The sequence below is a fragment of the Herpailurus yagouaroundi genome, unplaced genomic scaffold, assembly GCF_014898765.1.
Source record: "Herpailurus yagouaroundi ecotype Mexico unplaced genomic scaffold, PumYag 141, whole genome shotgun sequence".
Taxonomy (NCBI): Eukaryota; Metazoa; Chordata; class Mammalia; order Carnivora; family Felidae; genus Herpailurus; species Herpailurus yagouaroundi.
In genome coordinates this window covers 28,098,677-28,117,391 of record NW_024412396.1, presented here as the reverse complement: position 1 = coordinate 28,117,391, position 18,715 = coordinate 28,098,677, and the positions used below count along the sequence as shown (strand labels likewise).

Sequence of the window (18,715 nt, the reverse complement as noted above, 5' to 3'; positions counted from 1 at the left end):
ACCCAGTTGCTTACAGGCATAACCATTGGTGAGATCGTCAAGGGGTACATTCCTTCTGTACAGCAATATCGTGCTGGCTTTGTTACTCAAATTCTCTTCAGGCTTACAAGCAGGATATGTGAACAAACTGTTAGCAGGTATAAAAGTTTATTACAGAGAACCATGGGAAAGTTGAGCAAAAGGGGGAATTATCCATCAGCACCATAGATACTCAGGGACCTCAGCTGACTGACTGCAATGTCCAGCCAGCTTCACAGATAATCGGTGCCATTTGCTCACCCTTGCTCCAGACAAAACAACAGCCTTTAGCTGAGTGGCCTTTTCTTTGATCATCTTATATGTATATATATTTTTTAAATAGGGGACTTGGCTGGTTCATGTAGCACTGCATGGTTAGGAGGGATTTAATGGGTACAATTTCTCCCAGTCTCCCAGGGGTGATTGGTTCCCTCACACCATGCCCACACAGCATAGCCTTCAGTTTTGAATCTGGCCCAGGTCCAGTAGGTAGGAGCCAGTTAATAGGAAACTCTACCCCCTAAGGGAATATGAACTAATTAGTGACTATAGCCATGACAAAATTTGGGAGGCCACTGTCTTAAAAGATGGATGTGTATGTGAATGGTCTTCATATATGTATGACGATCCTCTTTAGTCCAAGTGGTTCAAATGAGGATGTATAAATCAAACGCTATACAAAAATTTTAACCTCTTTGACTCTTTGAGGGTCTGTGACCTGAGAATTTGCCCTAAGGAAAAAAAAATATCGACATCAAAGGAGGAAAAAAAAAGTGTGTTTGAAGATATGTAAACTGAGAACAAACTGAGGGTTGATGGGGGGTGGGAGGGAGGGGAGGGTGGGTGATGGGTATTGAAGAGGGCATCTTTTGGGATGAGCACTGGGTGTTGTATGGAAACCAATTTGACAATAAATTTCATATATGTAAAAAAAATGAAGATATGTTATGGTATTGTTTATAATAAGTCCAAATCAGAAACAACCTAAATGCCCAATAAGAGAGGATAAAGACCCAAATAACCTAATAAAATAAACACTAAACAAATAAACAAGTAAATATGTTGTATGCTGCTATGGGCTGTTTTGTGTCCCCAAGAAAACATGTGTTAAAGTCCTAACTCAGAATGTGACCTTATTTGGAAACAAGGATAATTGCACATGGATTCACTAAATTAACTGAGGTCAAATGGAACAGGGTGAACCTTCACCTAGTATGACTGGTAGCATTTTATGAAGTAGGAAAGAGACACGGAGGGAAGGCAGCCATGTAAAGATGGAGGCAGAGACTGAGTGTTGTATCTACATCCATGGAATGCCAAGGGTTGCCAGCCATCACCAGAAGCCAGGACAGAGGCACGGAACAGAATCTCGGAACCCTCAGAAGGAACCAGCCCTCCCAGCACCTTGATTCCAGACTTCAAGCCTCCAGAAGCAGGAGAGAATAAACTTAGGTAGTTTCAAGCTACCCTATTTGTGGTATTTTGTTACGGCAGCCGTAGGAAACTAATACATATGCTCCATGGAGAAAGGAATATGGAGAATAATAAAAACAGGAGTGTGGAGAGGAAGTATTGGGTGGGAAGATAGCTCTTCATATAGTTCAGGGAGAACTGTCAAAGGTAAGATGGTATTTGACCAGAAATACCAGAAGCAAGGAGGAACAAGACAGGCAGCTATCTGTGGGGAAGAACCTATCAGGTTAGGATACACCCAGGCAAAGCTCCAAAGGGAGAGCAAACTGGACACCTGTGTGGCTGGAGCAGGGTGGACGTGGGCCAGAGGGGTGGGGGTAGAAGCACTGATGGTTTGCGGCGGCTTTTACTAGCAGTGAGTTTGGAATACCCCTTGGAGGCTTTTGAACAGACCGATGACAGTATCTGATTACTGTGTTGAGCATCAACTGTCAGGGTCTAGAAAAGAATCAGGATGAAGACCCATTCGGTAGCTTTTGAAATCATCCAACCAGGGGATGAAGGTGGTTTGGGCCAGGGTGGTTGCAATGAAGATGAGATGAAAGGTGAGTTCTGATTCTAAACATTCTTGAAGGGAAGAGCTGGTAGGTTTTGCTGAAGGACTGGATGTGTGATATAAACGAGTCAAAGAAAACATCAGACCAAGTTGGAGGCCTGCCGTAGGTCAAGGATGGAGACCTTGCTAAGATTGGGACCTGGGGTGCAGGTTCATTAGAGTTTAGCTTTAGACCTACTAAGTTCAATACATTCATGAGTCATGGAGATGCCACAGAGATGGCCGAAAGGCAGTTGTACTTATGTTTAGCTCTAAAGATAGAACTGGGGAGCCGGCAGTACATGCATGGTATTTGAGGCCACGGTAATAGATGGGATCACTGGGCACGAGAGTACAGCTGGAGAAGAGAGGCAGCCTGAAGCCTTAGGACTGAACTCTGGGGCACTTCCCACTGTTAGATACTGGAGAGGTTCAGGGCGCCTGGGTGGCTCAGTTGGTTGAGCGTCCAACTTTGGCTCAGTTCATGATCTCTTGGTCGACAAGTTCGAGCTCCACGTCAGGCTCTGTGCTGATAGCTCAGAACCTGGAGCCTGCTTCGGATTCTGTGTCTCCCTCTCTCTCTGCCCCTCCCACGCTCATGCTCTGTCTCTCTCTGTCTCAAAAATAAATATAACCATTAAAAAAAATTTTTTTTAAAGAAATTGGAGAGGTTCTGCAGAAATTTAGAAGATTCTAAGGTGGAGAACCGAGAGAGAGAGAGAGAGAGAGAGAGAGAGAAAGCTGTCCTAGCAGCTAAATGTAAAAAAAATTCAAGAAGAGAATGGTGAAATATTGTACAGCCATTATAAATAATGTATTCTCATCTTAATGTTACAGGAATAGGTTGAGGTGATGTGGAGTGAAAAAAATGAGGACTCCAGAGTGTACTGACCAAAGTGTTAATTTTGTTCAAAGAAAATTACGTAGGCATAGAAAAACAGAATGAAGCTATAGCGATGCAAACTGTTACTTCTAATTTCCACTAGAGGATGACTTTTGTTTTCTGTTTTTAGAGCAATTTCCAAGTTTTCACCAAGAACCTATTTTTTCATAAATGTATATATGAAATTTCTTAAAATCTAATAGCAAAGGACTCTGGATTCAGTGTTTTAAAAATGAAACTATGTAACACTTGGAAAGTCTTCTAAGCAAAACAGTAGAAACTTGTTGACATATCATGTGGTTAAGTGTTTTTTGGTTGATTTCAGTTTGCTCTCTTCTCCAAAAAAATAAAGCATGGAAGTATTTTTTTAATGTTTATTTATTTTTGAGAGCGAGAGAGAGAAAGAGAGAGCATGAGCAGGGGAGGGGCAAAGAGAGAAGGAGACACAGAATCCTAAGCAGGCTCCAGGCTCTGAGCTGTCAGCGCAGAGCCCTACACGGGGCTTAAACTCATGAACTGTGAGATCATGACCTGAGCCAAAGTAGGACACTTAACCAGCTGAGCCACCCAGGTGCTCTAAAAACAGGGAAGTATTGAGATTTTTTTCATTTGCATTATAATTATCTCTTTTCAGAAAGGAGCAGTGTAATTAAAATAGAATCTGATTATTTTTAATTCACATAAATGATCATTTCTACAGATATGTAGAAGCTGGGTTTCCATTTTTAAATGTTAGGGTTTTAGCAAAATAACTCAGACAGAGAAAGACAAATACTATATGATCTCACATCTATGTGGAAGCTAAAAACACTGAACTCCTAGAAACAGAGAACAGATTGGTGGTTGCCAAAGGTCAGGGTTCCAGAAGGTAGGCAAAATGGGTAAAGGGAATCAAAAGGTACAAACTTCCAGTTATAAAATAAATAAGTCACGGGGATATCATGTACAGCACTGTGACCAGAATTAATAATAGTGTATCGTATACTTGAAAGTTGCTAAGAGAGCAGATCTTAAAAGTTTTTATCTCAACAATAAAAAAAAATTATGTAACTATGTGAGGTGATGGCTGTTAATTAAACCTAATGTGGTGATCATTTTTGCAGTATATACATATATCAAATCATTATGTGGCACACCTTAAACTTATACAATGTTATATGTCGACTATATCTTAGTAAAACTGGAAAATAAAATAAAATAAAATTTAAAAACAAAAAACAAAAGCAAAAGCAAAACACAAATGTTAGGGTTTCAATGTAACCCTAAGCCTTAATAAGTTTGTGTCCTGGTTTTCTGGTATTAAATGAGCTTGATGAACCCTCCATGCTCCCTAGTGTGCTTGTAGGACTATTAGAGTAAATCACATACAGTGGTCTCACTGCCTATCTGCGGGAATATGTTCTAAGACCGGGGCCCCCCCCCCCAGTAGATGCCTGAAACCATGGATAGCATTGAACCCTATGGTTTTTCCTGTACATGTATAACAAAACTGATTTATCAAACAGGCAAAGAGATGAATAATGTTAATAATAATAACAAACTAGCAGGGGCACCCGGGTGGCTCAGTGGGTTAAGCATCCGACTTCGGCTCAGGTCATGCTCTCATGGTTCGGGAGTTTGGGCCCCGAGTTGGGCTCTGTGCCAACAGCTCAGAGCCTGGAGCCTGCTTTGGATTCTGCATCTCCCCCTCTCTCTCTGCCCCTCCCCCACTCGTGCTCGCTCTCTCTCTCTCTCTCTCTCTCTCTCTAAAATAAATAAACATAACAAAATTAATAATACACTAGAACAATTACAATGATACACTATAATAAAAGTTATGTGAATGTGGTCTCTCTCTCCAAAATCATCTTATTGTCCTGTACTCAGCCTCCTTCTCTCTGTGATGATGTGAGATGATGAAATACCTATGTGCTGAGATGAAGCGAGGTGAATGACACAGCCATTGTGACATTGCGTTAGGCTACTTATGGCCTTCCGATGATACGTCGGAGGAGGATCACCTACTTCCATACTGCGGTCAACCGCGGGTAACTGAAACTGTGGAAAGCAAAACCACAGATAAGGAGGGGAGGGACTACTATAGGGCTACTGTAGGGTAATGGTGGGACTGAAGAGAGAAGGTGGGCAACCCTTCACCAGCCTCCTCCGGGCTCTGGCCTCACTTGCAGCAGCCAACACTAACAGCAATAGATGGTTTAAACCAGTCAGTTTGCTTTTAATGCCCAAGAGTGGCCACACTATCTCTGTAGATAGTCCCGGGGGAAACAGCTCCTCCTTGGCAGGGGAAGGAGGGCTGGTTTCCAGCCAGGCCCCAGAAGTGCAGGTTTAATTTCTGAGGCTGGTCGTAAGACAGGAGCCATGTTACCCTGTTATTAGCCTGGTGGAGCCAGCATTTGAGCTGAGCTCTGCCCACCCTGAGGCCCTGCCCGGGCATGTGCTGGAAGCCTCTTTGAACAGCTTCGAATAACAACATTTTATGTCTCAAAATACCACAAGCAATTGAGGGCAGTCTGGACTCAGCAGGCTGCACATTTATTTAAGCAGTTTATCCCTGATTCTCTTAGCAAAAAGCAGGGTAGGGGAGAGGAGAAGAGGTTGACGAAGAGAAGTGACAGATGCAGTTATAAAGTTCCAAACATACCCCTTTCCTCTGAAGTTAATTCCTCAATAAAACATGCACACAACTCAAAAGCAAACAACACACAGAGCTGACCTCTACCCTAGGAATTAGGAATAAGGTTGGATTTATGTGTCATACACTGGAAGTAGACGGTTTTTCATCCGAGAGAAGGCTAATAAGCAGAACGAGATAACCCTTGGCTATCTCTCTGAAATACTAGGTTCCCTAAGAAGGCATTCTCCCTACCAGGGGAAAGAGATGGGATTTGGAATCGGTAATATGATCAGCCTCTTACTGAAGTGTTTGCGTTCCTTAACCATTCAGAGACCCAACTCACTTCCTATTTCTGTAAAATGTGGGCTAATCAGATCCACAGCCAGACTGGCTGTGAGGACCAAACACTATAAGCACAGTAGGCTTTTCTTTGTTCTAACATTCACTGTGTGCTACATTATGTGAGCAGGGCCACTGCCCACGTGCCCTCTAGGACCACCTTACCTCTCACAGCGGTTGTTCCATAAGCATAGGGTTCTCTCCTTCCCACCCCATGCCCACCTCTCACCCACCAACTTCAATGCCATGAAAGTCATGGCAATCCACGCCTGCTTCCTCATTCACCCTGCTTCTCTCAGTCAGCTCTTGTCGTCCCCCTTCCTACTTGCATTTCCCAGTACTCGGGAATTCTGAATCAATCTGTAATTCCTCTTCCTAGAATCCTTCCCCAAGGGTTCTGATCACATGTAAAACAAGTTTAGCCATTGTGCAAATTAGTTCTATGGCCAAGTTCCTAACACAGTCTAGTAAAAGCCAAGGGTGGGACTGGGAAAATGAAGTCAGTGTGACAGCCCCATGGTGAGTAGGAGGGGAGGAGGCTGTGTGATCCAGAGGAAAAACACTAGGCCTGACAGTCAGAGGACCACAGGCCCAGTCCTAGAACTGCTGTGGGTCACATATTTAACATCCTCGGGTTTCTGGATCCCCACAGAGGAGGTCAGACATGGCAAATAGGTGGCACTGGTGACAATAGTTACTCACTCCTCCCATACCCATGGCAAACATCCCTGATCAATCAGTCTATTCTTTCCCGCAAAACCCACGCTAGACCCAGCACTCTGGGCAGCCACCGTCATGTAACTGGAGTTAGCACAGGAGAAAAAAATCTCTTTGGTGTCCCTGAGCTACAATCTAAAATCTCCCTTAGTATTTGGACATTCTCTGCTTCTGTGATGTGAATTTCCTCAAAGTACAGGTTTGCGGCTTGAGGAGCATCACCAGAAAAAGGGGAATCAGGACTTCCTAGAAATCAGCCATATATGCCTATGGTCTAGTGCCCCTTTATACTTGTAGCTCTGGGCAGACTCCAGAATGGTCCTGCCAGCATGCCACACAGAGGAAAGCCAATCTTAACTATAACTCACAGCTGGGCGGAGCTTGGCTCCAGCCCATGCGCATGCAATGTGGGATGGCCCTTTAAAGCACAATACTGATTTTTTGGTTAGGGTCTCCCAAGAACAGATCCCATGAGCCTTGTTTCACCGTGGACAACCAGACTAATTCCACAGATTCTGCTGTGCCAAGTCTTTCCTTATTTGCTAGTTTCAATGTCTGTTTTGGCCTCCTGCCTGGCCTGGGAAGCCCTGGCCCTCTCTACTGTAGATTCCACAGCCCGTGACCTCGACTCAACTCTCTATCTGGCTCCAGCCATCTTGGACTGACCCCGCTCCCTGCCAGACCCAGGACCGCCCTGTGTTGCCTCATCTGCCCCAGACCGTATATCTGACATGCAGACTCTAGACTGAGTCTCCCCAGATGTATCTGACTCCTCACCATTTTCCCCACTAGCATGTAAGTGATGCCCAGCTTTGGGAACCACCAAAATAATACCACCTCTCCTGACCCTGCTGGGCCCATGAAATAGTGTTATCTTTGCTCCTCAACAGCTTTCAATAGCTTCCACTCCCTTTTCTTATCTACATTCCTTTACTTGGCTTCTCAGGACCTTTGTGATCAGCCATCCCACTTACTTCCTAACACATCCCTTCCCTGAAGCCACTCTGATCTTCCTACTGGGCCATCCACCCCCCAGCCCTCTTCCACCTCTGGGCCTCCAGCCATCATGTTCCTCTTGCCAGGAACTTCCTGCCTTCTTCTTCAGGCCCCAAATCTACCAATTCTTCACAATCCAGCTTACATCCCATCTCCCCTATGAGGCTTCCTCTGACTATGCCAGCCTGTTTTTTATCTAACCTATAACTTTTTATACCAGGCAATCTTGTACTAAATTATCTATTACTTCACAGGATTTGCAGATGTTTCGTCGGTGTTGGCCTTAACTTCTCAACCAAAGTGAAAGCTTCTGGAGGGCAAGAACCTACCATATGACCTGAGTATCCTTCACCGGTAACATCACAACAAACCAACAAACACAGCAAACGTTGAGCACCTCTTCTATGACAGAATGCTTAGGAAACACCTGCTCATTCATTTTTCTAACCACTGGATAAGCCTACTGAGATGCATCAAGTTCTTGCCCATCTATGTCCAGTCTGGGACATAACAGATCCTTCTCATCCTGAGTTAAAGAAAAGGTTAAATGATGCCAGAGCCCAAGAAAGTATCTGCCTATCAGGCTTCAGCAGTGGTTTTCGAACTTTTAAGTATAAAGAGTCATCTGGAACATTTTCTAGAAGAGAAGATTCCCCAGCTGTACTGACACAGTTTCTGAATGACGGGGTCTGGGGGGAGACCTGAAATGTGCATTTTAATAAGTAGTCTAGGTAATTTTGAAGTAGACAGTTCATCACCCTGAGAAAGATTGGACTGTGGGACGTTTTCCAGAGATAATCTGCAGTGTGTGGGCAGAGGTGGAGAAGGGGCCACCACCCCCCAAAAGTCTACCCAGGTGGCCTATGGCTGAGAATTTCCTCAGTCTTTTCCTTGGTTATAGTCCAACTGTGGTTACCAAATCTCTGAGACTTTCAGCCAAAAGACCATTTGGCCTGGAAGGATCATTTTTATCTACAGTGATCTCCCTCCCAAAGGCCTCTCCATCTGGCCTGTCCTCACTGGAGGGAGCAAATCAACAGACCAGTGCTCTCATATAACCAGCTGCAGTGTGGGGCTTACAGGCTGCTTTAACTCCTGTTATGAATCAGAATGCAATTATGAATAATTTGTATGAGGCTTGTCACGTCTTGTTTCAGTCTTTCTTCAGCTCATCGTTGTCGCTGTTCAGCCTCTCGAGTACTTATACGTCTAATTATTTTAAGGGCTTCAAGTCTGGAATACTACACTGCACCATTACCCAGAATCTAGCTTCCCGTAGCTGACATCTCAGTAAGCTCTCATATTTACCACCCCACATGTCAAAAGTAAGGAAACAGAGAAACCTTTTGAACAGGCAAGGCAGAGGCGGGTGGGGTGCCTTGACTCCCCTGTATCCTGCCGGCACCCTGGCTGAGTAACTCTACTGTGTGTCCTAGCATGTTATACACAGAGGCCTGAGGCCAGATGGTTTTCCACAACAACTTTGCAGCATTATTAACACCCATCCTGTTTATACATGGGGACTTTGCATGGTAAACAACTGTTAATGGAAAGAAATAAAGTCTATATATATATATATATATATATATATATATATATACACACATATGTGTGTGTGTATATATATATATATGTATATATACATATATGTGTGTGTGTGTATATATATATATATAACCTTTGCCCCAAAGCAGATGTTAAACCATCAGGTTCCAAAGAGAAAGAACCTTGTATAAATGATCCTCTAAGCCTAATTAAAAATCTCTACTTCAGGAACGCCTGGAATCAAATGGGAGAAATATTCTCTTGAGATTTCCCCAGAGGCAGCGAAGGCCTCCCTGGTCTTCCCAGGCACAAGAGACAGCCCAGAGAACCGTTGGTGTTTCCTCTGAGACAAGCAGATAGAGTCCAAGATGCTCCGGAGAATAGTAAAATTCACACGTTCTTTTTCCCCTTCCAAAGCTTGATTCCACCCTGGGGTTCGCGATAAGCGTGTGCAATGTGTTTATTTAAAAACTGGTTTTTGCTTTCTTGCAGGTGTGCGGGGTTTCAGAGCCAGGGGCAGGACTGCAGGGTGGGAAGGGCATCTGAGAAGCCTGAGAATAAGGACACCCCATGTGGTGGAAGAAAGGAAATGTGTGCCTACCCATTTTTGCAGCTGGCCCTTTCCATTTGCCTCACACTGGACTCTTGCAGGCCCCAAGCAAAGGCATCACATCAATCTGCTTGGCTTGCGTTCAATTCCCTTTTAACTCCCCGAGCCTTAGGAGAATCACCTTTCTGACAAGTGAATTCAGTAAACTTCACTAAGTCTCTTTGAAATCATGATTCTCCCTTTGAAATGATAGCCACATTAAAGGCTATTGTTTGGCATTAAAGTTCAAAAATGCATTACCTTTTATCACTCACTATTCAACAGAGAACCAGAGACTGAGTCAATAAACCAAAGAGAAGAGCACCCACGTAGGAAAGGGCAGCTGGGTGGGTGGGTGTCTGTGGACTCATGCCAGACCCTGGGGTACAGACATCAGAACCAAGGAGAGGCAGTAGGGTCAGAGGTAAAGAGCATGGGGTCCAGGGTGAGCCAGCCTGGGTGCAGACCCTGCAGCCATCACTTCTACTCATCTCACCTTGGGCAGTTGACTGCCCGATGCTCTCATGTCCTCCTCTGTGAGGCTGGGATGCGACTTTAGGGGACTGCTGTGAGAATGAAATGAATTACCTACATAAAAATACATAGATGCAATAGATGCATCATAAGTACTTAACAAATGTTATTATTGACTCTGGAAAGAAAATGGATATAGGATTTAGTCCTCGTGACAGGTAGCTTCCGAAAATGTTAAAGGTAAAATGCTTCAGAGGCTGACAGCCTCTTGATATGGTAAAACGGGCAGCAGCGTGATCAGGCTGGGGCACAGCACTCCCCACCCACCATCCCTCTGCCCCCCAGTCACTCAGACTGTCTAAGGGAAACATCTTATGGAGATGTCTCTTGGTCTCCACCTTGGGAAACATGAGCAGAAAGCTTTTCTCTCCTCTTGCTCAGTTTTCATTTCATGAAAGAATAAGACATTTATTGAATGTCGTATATGTAGAATTCTCATCTAGAAGAACTAATCTTCAGACTAATTAAGTACCTACTCTCCTCAGTATGTGTTATATTCATCATCTTATTTTTTCCTCACAACCACCCAACGAAGTGGGTCCTATGATCATCCCCATTTTTAAAGAGGAGGCCCAGAATGGGAACTTGCCCAAGGTCAGCAGTTAGCCAGAAGTTGAACTCCGTGTTTCCAAATCTAGTGCCTATGCTACAGAGCTATGTGTCACCTTCACCTACCCTCTCTCCTTCTGCCTCACTGAAGGATTTCATGTTTTTATTGATGTTTGCTAAGAAAGCCAAATGGATGATGAAACCTGTTGGTGAACATTCATTCTGGCAAAGTTGAATCTAGGACTTAACCATGTACCATGTTACAAATCATTCTACTAGGACCAGGGATGAAGTGAGGAGACACATCATGCCCCTAATGAACAAATGTTCAGTCTCTTTGATGGGAAGCGGTGTGAGGGAGAAAGGCCATGTGAAATAAAAGTAACAGAATATAAGGAAGGGAGGGAGGGAGAGGAAGGGGACATCTGGGACAGGTGTGGAAGGGTGATGGGACAATATGGCATAACAAGGAAGGTCAGCATGACTTCTTTGCTTTCACAGCACACTGAGGGAACACTCAGAAACCCTAAACAGTTAATCCTGGAATGGTCAGCAGCCAAAAGGAGAGGAAAGAGTCTAGCCTCTAACTCTGAAGCCAATACTCTCCCCTTTGCACTTTACATCTCCTTGAGCCTGAGGAGGTGTTGAAGGCCATGTCCTGAAGAGCCTTAATATTGCCCCAAGGAGCTTGGGCTTTCTTCTCTAATGGATGGAAGTACCCACAATGCCCCCTCAGCTCTAAATTTAAGAGCATCTTCCAGGAATTTCTGAGCAGGAAGCAAATCCCACTGGCTTCCCTCTGTGCATACATACATCCCCCCCAGGGGTGTCCAGTGAGCATATCAACCATTTCTTTCTTTCTTTTATGCTAACACAGCAGCTGGATTAGCTGCACCTGCAGCCCCTGCTGTGTCACACGCGATAAAACGATCAAAGCCTGGAATATGACTTCAGACTATAATTTAAGTTAATTAAGATTTTTTTAACCTAAATTACATTTTAACATTTCATAACAGACCTGTCAAGATTCTATCTATCAAAACTCTATCAAGCAAACAAAAGAGGATAATTATATTTTCAGACACATGCAGTCATCACTCAGCTTGGTTTCTTATAAAAAGGACTCCTGTCTTCCCTCACATTCTCCTTTTTAAATGCTCTTCCTTTTCCCCACCCACTCTCAGAGTCTGAGACTATACACTCTTAAACAAATGGAAAATATACCAAATAAATGTGTAACTGAGAGAATGAAAGTCTTTCTCAGAAGCAGCAACTCTAATTAGAACTGCATCTAAAGGAAATATCTCTTAGTTGGTAGGGGCATCCTGTCTCACTAAATAGACTCTGATTGGGGATAGAGGAAAGGCAGGATATAGAACTCCTCAATTCAAAGAGAACAATGAAATGTCAACAAGCTTCCTACTAGAAGCCAAATTTGCTTTTGCTTTTTTTTTTTTTTTTAAGTTTATTTATTTATTTTGAGAGAGAAAGAGAACATGCGGGAACAGGGGCAGTGCAGGGAGAGAGCTGGATAGAGATTCCTAAGCAGACTCCACATGGTGAGCACAGAGCCCAACTCAGGGCTCAAACCCACAAACCAAACCATGAGATCATGATCTGAGCCGAAATCAAGAGTTGGGCACTGAACCAACCGAGCCACCCAGGTTCCCGGAATTTGCTTTTATCTTGTCCCATTAAGATAGGGAGTTTGTTCTAAGGTCTTCTTTGAGATAGCAAGGGAAGAATACTAACTATATTGGTTATTACTGGATGCCTCCTCCTCACCCATTCCACTCCTCCCCTAACCATTATGAAACAGTGATGCTCTTTGGGCAAAAATGACGCTTCCCTCAAATACCACCCCCCATCGTTGGTCCCCAGGGGCCTAAGGTACTCAGTGTAACCTTATTCTCTTTGGGTTGGGATTGATTCAGGAATTGGGTAGGAACAGAGTCCTCAGCCAATCAGCTCATGCCCACCCCACCCCAGGAACCTATGGAGACAGGGGCACATGATCTCGGTGGGTCCAATCAGAGTGAAGCCCACAATTTTTGTGGTATGGTGGAGAGGAGAGAAACACTCTCCTTGGACCCATGTTGAACAGCACTGAATCGGGAACTACCGCAGGCATTTTGCTACCAAGGAGGGAATCCTGAGGACAAAGTCAACACACAAAGCCAACAAAGTGTTACCAGAGAAAAGAAACAGAAATCCTGATGAAAGTGTGTATGACACTTGACTAAGCTAGTTTGATGTGGGTTTTCTTTCTTTTGCAACCAAGAGCATCCTAACTGATCTACCAACTCTAATAGTTCAGTGCTTTGTGGGACCATAGCCCTTTGAAAATCCAATACAGACCATGATCCTTCTTCCTAGAAAAAAAAAATCATGTGCACAAAAGCTCACATAGAATTTAGGGGAGACAGGGGCACAGATTGAGAGTCCCCGGCAGACTGGTTAGATGTTTAGGCTTTGGGGTAGGACAGACTTCAATTCAAATACTGACTTAACAACTGCATCACTTTGGATTGCCTTACATAACTCTTCTGATTTCATTTTATTCCTCTATAAAATGAGATTAATAACAATACCTACTTCATAGGGACTCAAAAACTAAATAAAATTATGGATATCTAGAGGTTAGCATGCTACACAGTCACAACCCAAACACTATGGCATCAGGCAATTAAGAACAGTGCCTGGGGCACCTGAGTGGCTCAGTCAGTTAAGCGTCCGACTCTTGATTTCAGCTCAGGTCATGATCTCACAGTTCCTGAATTCGAGCCCCGCATCAGGCTCTGTACTGACAGCGTGGAGCCTGCTTGAGATTCTCTCTCTCCCTTTCTCTCTGCCCCCCTCTCTCTGCCCCTACCTTACTCACACTCCCACTCTCTCAGAGAGAAAGGCATCTAGGTAAATGTCCATGTCAGATGTTAGGACATGCAAAAAAGTGAAATTATGACTGCTCTGAAAATATGAAGCATTTGATCAGGGATTAGTCATAAATTTGGGGAAAAGGTGACCCTTAGAGCAGGATATGGGGCAATACGCAGCTTCCTCATCTGAAAAGTACCTATGTAGTGCTCAGAATTATTGTGACCCAAATGAGAGAAAAAAGATGTGAGGCAGAGTGGGGAAGGTTTTGCTGTGATTTTTTTTTTTTAATCAAAGTAAAAAGGGGAATAAGAAAGATCTAATCTATGGCTGCACATCTCCTACAGACTTTTGAAATCTGAAGAGAGCAAAAAGTAGCAATTTCCCGCCCCAGCTCGGCAGAAGTGACTCACTGGGCTGTCCTTTACAGGCCAAACTCCAAAGTTGCTTACAAAAAGGAGAGCTCTCGGGTTCCACAAGCGTGGTCACCTGGTCCAACATCCCTCCCTGCTGTTCTCCACCCGCTCTGCCCACCCCCAGGACCTGCAAGCCCTCGGCCACCCAGAGGGTTTCCCCAGCATTCACATTCCAGCAGAATCATAAGGCTTTTCGAATATGTCCCCTTGACTTATGACTTGGAAATGTCTGCAGAAATGGAAAATCCAGGGCAAAGCCAGGAGGAGCACCATCCTGGGACATTTTAGAGCAGACACAGCCCATCTGCTTAATCTTTCACTGTAGTCTTCTATTTCTACCTCTTACCATCCTATTTTTCTTTCTGCATCAAAACTTTCCTTTTTTGTTTTTTGTTGTTGTTGTTGTTTTTTCCCCACTCCATTTTCCTAAGTAGGCTAGTCACAAATAAACACTTTTTTCGAGAACTAATGCAATCCCATCATTGCATTTCCTGCATTTATCTCAGTTATGTAGACCTCAGAGCAAGTCCCAGTGAGATGGCATGGTGAACAGACCCCTCCCCACCAGCAGGTGGGGGGAACGCCTGGACTGGGAGGAACTATGTCCCATCCCAGGCTATTATCCCTGTTAAACCAATCCCTTCCTATGAATCTTCCCCTTCAAGAAACGCTGAGAGCTCAGGGTGCTGGTGTGTGTAAAGTTACGGATATAAATTAACAAGAAAAAGTTAAAAGTTGTTCCAACTTCCCACATCACAGCCAGTGATGACTCAGCGACAAAGTTCTGCTCCCTCCTGGAAACAGCTGAGACCAAGAAGGCAGAAGGAAAGGAATGCTGACAGAGACCCACAAAGCCCGCTGCAGTCCGGTAAAGCACCAAGCCAGCCGGCATGTCTTATGGAAAAGGAGAACAGATGCGACCGCAGTTGGCATGGAAAATGGCCAAGCCATGGTGCGGCTGATGACAATCGCCACTCTGGAGAAACACGTCAAAGGCTGCTGCAGCTGGCTCAGTGAGGAAACTGTCAGTCACAGCCTTGGGCCGCTCTCAGGGAGTGGCTGTATCATCTGCTGCATATCCCAAACCAAGAGCTCAGCCCAAAAGCAGAGATTCCAGGAATTATGGGCAAGCACTTGAAGAAGCAGAGTTCAGAGCCCAGAAAGATGCTAGACAAAATCCTTGGAGATTTTTGTAAATTGATGAGCACCTATTATGAACCTTTTTTTAAAAATGTGGGATAAATGGATAGAGAATGGAAAATAGTAGTGCAGGAAAATATTAAGGCACTATAGCTCAGTCCCAGAGTGGGGTGGGACTGGGTATTCCCCTGCTCCCACCATTGCTTTCCTGCTGCCACTGCTTTTGGCAACATTGAAAGGAAAGAAAATAAACAGGTGACAGAATTTCCACTAGACCCAACTAGGCTGAAGGAAAACTTTCTTTCCTTTGGCACATGCCCTGATGATCTGGATTGAGGAGAGAGTGTCACATCTGGTCTGGGCTAGTGATTAAGAGGCCTGGGCATATTCATTCAACTCATGCATGGGTTGGCATGGCCATAGATGAGAACATTGAGGTATAAGCAGCAAGGCCTTTCCATATCCATGCGAAACAAAGGCCTTCAGGCCTAGTCTCCTTGAAGAGATGATCTGTGATCCGTCTCCCAGCCAAACACAGGCTTGTGAGCAGGGCTCTTGAGAACACTCAAGGAACTGGAGGATCCAATGCCCTCTGGCCCCTCATGCCCTTCCTTGACCGTAAGCTAAGGGGGAGATCCCCAGGCCCTGCCTTCCCATCACTACAGCTGCATGCCCACCCCCTCCCCATGGCACAGCCTTCACCCCTGAAGGAGCTGATACTCCCAGAGCCTGGGTGCAGCAGAAATTGTAATAAAGAGATTGTGAGGCTAAAATAATAAAAATAAAAATAATCAAATAAAATGTAGGATAAGACTTCTGCAAAGCTGATTATTCCCACTTTTTAGAAGAAGAAATTGAAATAGATCGCTATGCTGCAGCTCAGAGCAACTAACTTTTCCTCCAGATGCCACATATCTAGGAAATAACCAATCCACAAAGAATTATTGATATCCTCAACTGTTCCATCACCAAGGCCTCAAGCTGAAAAATTCCTCCTCCTGACCTAAACCTCCTTTGATTTCTCACCCTACAGCCCTCTAATTCTTACTAAATCTGTCCCCACCTCCTCTGGGCTTCCATTCTCTAGATCCTTCTCTGTGTCCTAAACCATCAATGTCCTTCTGGCTTCATTTGCCCCTTTCCCAGCCTGAACTGATCAGAAATGACTTCAGCACGGTTTTCCCCCGAACCTTAGAATTACTCCCAGGGTGCCCAGGTGGCTCAATTGGTTAGGCATCCAACTTCAGCTCAGGTCATGATCTCACGGTCCATGAGTTTGAGCCCCACGTTGGACTCTGTGCTAACAGCTCAGAGCCTGGAGCCTGCTTCGAATTCTGTGTCTCCCTCTGGCTCTGTCCCTCCCCGACTTGCGTTCTCTCAAAAATAAATAAACATTAAAAAAAAATACTCCCAAGCTACCCACTGTGACTAGTTTGCCGATCATCAAATCTGGGACACTCTTACTGTTGCTTCCCCCCATTCTATGTGTAATGTGGGACAAGATGCCAAGTAACATGGGACAAAACACCAAAGTACATGGATTGCATCCCTGTGCTTATTTTCTCTAAACTCGGCTGGGTCCTCACTCCTTACTGACCATTTTTGTTAACTTTTCCTGTTTCCGTATACCACTTCTAAAAGCATTGGTCTCCTCAGACACATGTAACTGTCTTAACTAGAAAGACAAACTCATTTATTATTCTGAGAATATTAGTAAGTCATTGGGGTGCCTGGGTGGCTCAGTCGGTTAGGCGGCTGACTTAGGTTCAGGTCATGATCTCACAGTTTGTGAGTTTGAGCCCCGCATTGGGCTCTGTGCTGACAGCTCTGAGCCTGGAGCCTGCTTCAGATTCTGTGTCTCCCTCTTTCTCTGACCCTCCCCCCGCTCACACTCTGGGTCTCTATCTCAAAAATAAACATTAAAAAAATTTTTTTTAAAGAAGATTAGTAAGTCATTGCTTAGAATCCTCTCAGATTCTTTACTCAAAATTCCTCCATAGTAGTGCTACTGCTGGGTCATAGGGTAGGTCTATTTTTAATTTTTTGAGGAACTGCCACACTGTTTTCCAGTGTGGCTGCACCAGTTTGCATTCCCACCCACAGTGCAAGAGGGTTCCCATTTCTCCACATCCTTGCCAGCATCTGTACTTTCCTGATTTGTTCATTTTAGCCACTCTGTGAGATGGTATCTCAGTGTGGCTTTGATTTGTATTTCCCTGATGATGAGTGACATTGAGCATCTTATCATGTGTCTGTTGGCCATCTGGATGTCTTCTTTGGAGAAGTGTCTATTCATGTCTTCTGCCCATTTCTTCACTGGATTATTTGTTTTTCGGGTGTTGAGTTGGTAAGTTCTTTATAGATTTTGGATACTGGAAGGCATTATGCTGAGTGAAATAAGTCAGTCAGAGAAGGAGAGATATCATACATTTTCACTCATATGTGGATCTTGAGAAACTTAAGAGAAGACCATAGGGGAAGGGAAGAAGAAAAAAATAGTTACAAACAGAGAGGGAGGGAGGCAAACCACAAGAGACTCTTAAATACAGAGAACAAACTGAGGGTTGATGGGGGGTTGGGGGAGAGGGGAAAGTGGGTGATGGGCATTCAGGAGTGCACCTGTTGGGCTGAGCACTGGGTGTTGTATGTAATCCAATTTGACAATAAATTATATTCATAAAAAAATTCCTCTATATTTTTTACCACAGTTTTGTCTTCTCTCCTATTTCAAAGAAATGGATATTCCTCTTCCTTTCTTTAAAGTTAACCCTAGGTTCCTTACCTTCCTGCTTCTCACCTTCTCCACGATCTTACTCTCTCAAATTTGTCCTCTCTCACTTGGAACTTGTCTCTTGGCTGCTGCTTGGTCCCCTATAGCAAAAAATATATAACTTCCCTGAACCTATACTTTAGCTATTCCTTGTAGGGATGCTTAAACCAGAAGTCCCACAAGAAAAAAACAAAATCCCCATTGATAGAAAGCTCAAAATAAAGTATTAAAATCCACAAAAGAAATGAATAAGCCACCAAGAGGGAATACCAGTAGATGTAATACATGGGGGCATTATTATTCCAAATTTCTGAAACAGACTACAAAATTAGTATGTTTAAAATAATGAAGACACTTTTTAAAAGAATGGAAATCATAAATAAAAGTATGAAAATAGACAGATTTTTAAATGGAATTTTTAGGAATGAAAAATACAGTGCTAAAAATGAAAATCTTAAGAGATATAGCAGATTAAACAGTTGAAGAGAGTATAAGGTAAATGGGAAATACATATAAAAACTCATGCAGAATATTATACAGAGAGATAAAGAGACAGGAAATGTGAAATCAATTCAGAGATATGATCACTAGAATGTGAAAGTAAAAATACGTGTCTTGAAAGAGAGAAAAGACAGAATAAAGGTAAAGCAGGATTTGAAAAGAAAATGGTTAAGACTTTTTACAGAACTGAATGTATAATTACTTAGAATGAATAACTACCCC

The 18,715-nt window shown here is 43.8% G+C and overlaps 1 long non-coding RNA gene across 1 annotated transcript; it reads left to right on the top strand.

Annotated features, from left to right (window-relative positions):
* Window positions 1-1,420: 1,420 nt before the first annotated feature.
* On the top strand, window positions 1,421-8,719 carry LOC121031289 (uncharacterized). The gene is made up of 2 exons (XR_005790649.1): window positions 1,421-1,470; window positions 7,830-8,719. It is a non-coding gene; the product is annotated as an uncharacterized LOC121031289 (long non-coding RNA).
* Window positions 8,720-18,715: the final 9,996 nt, after the last annotated feature.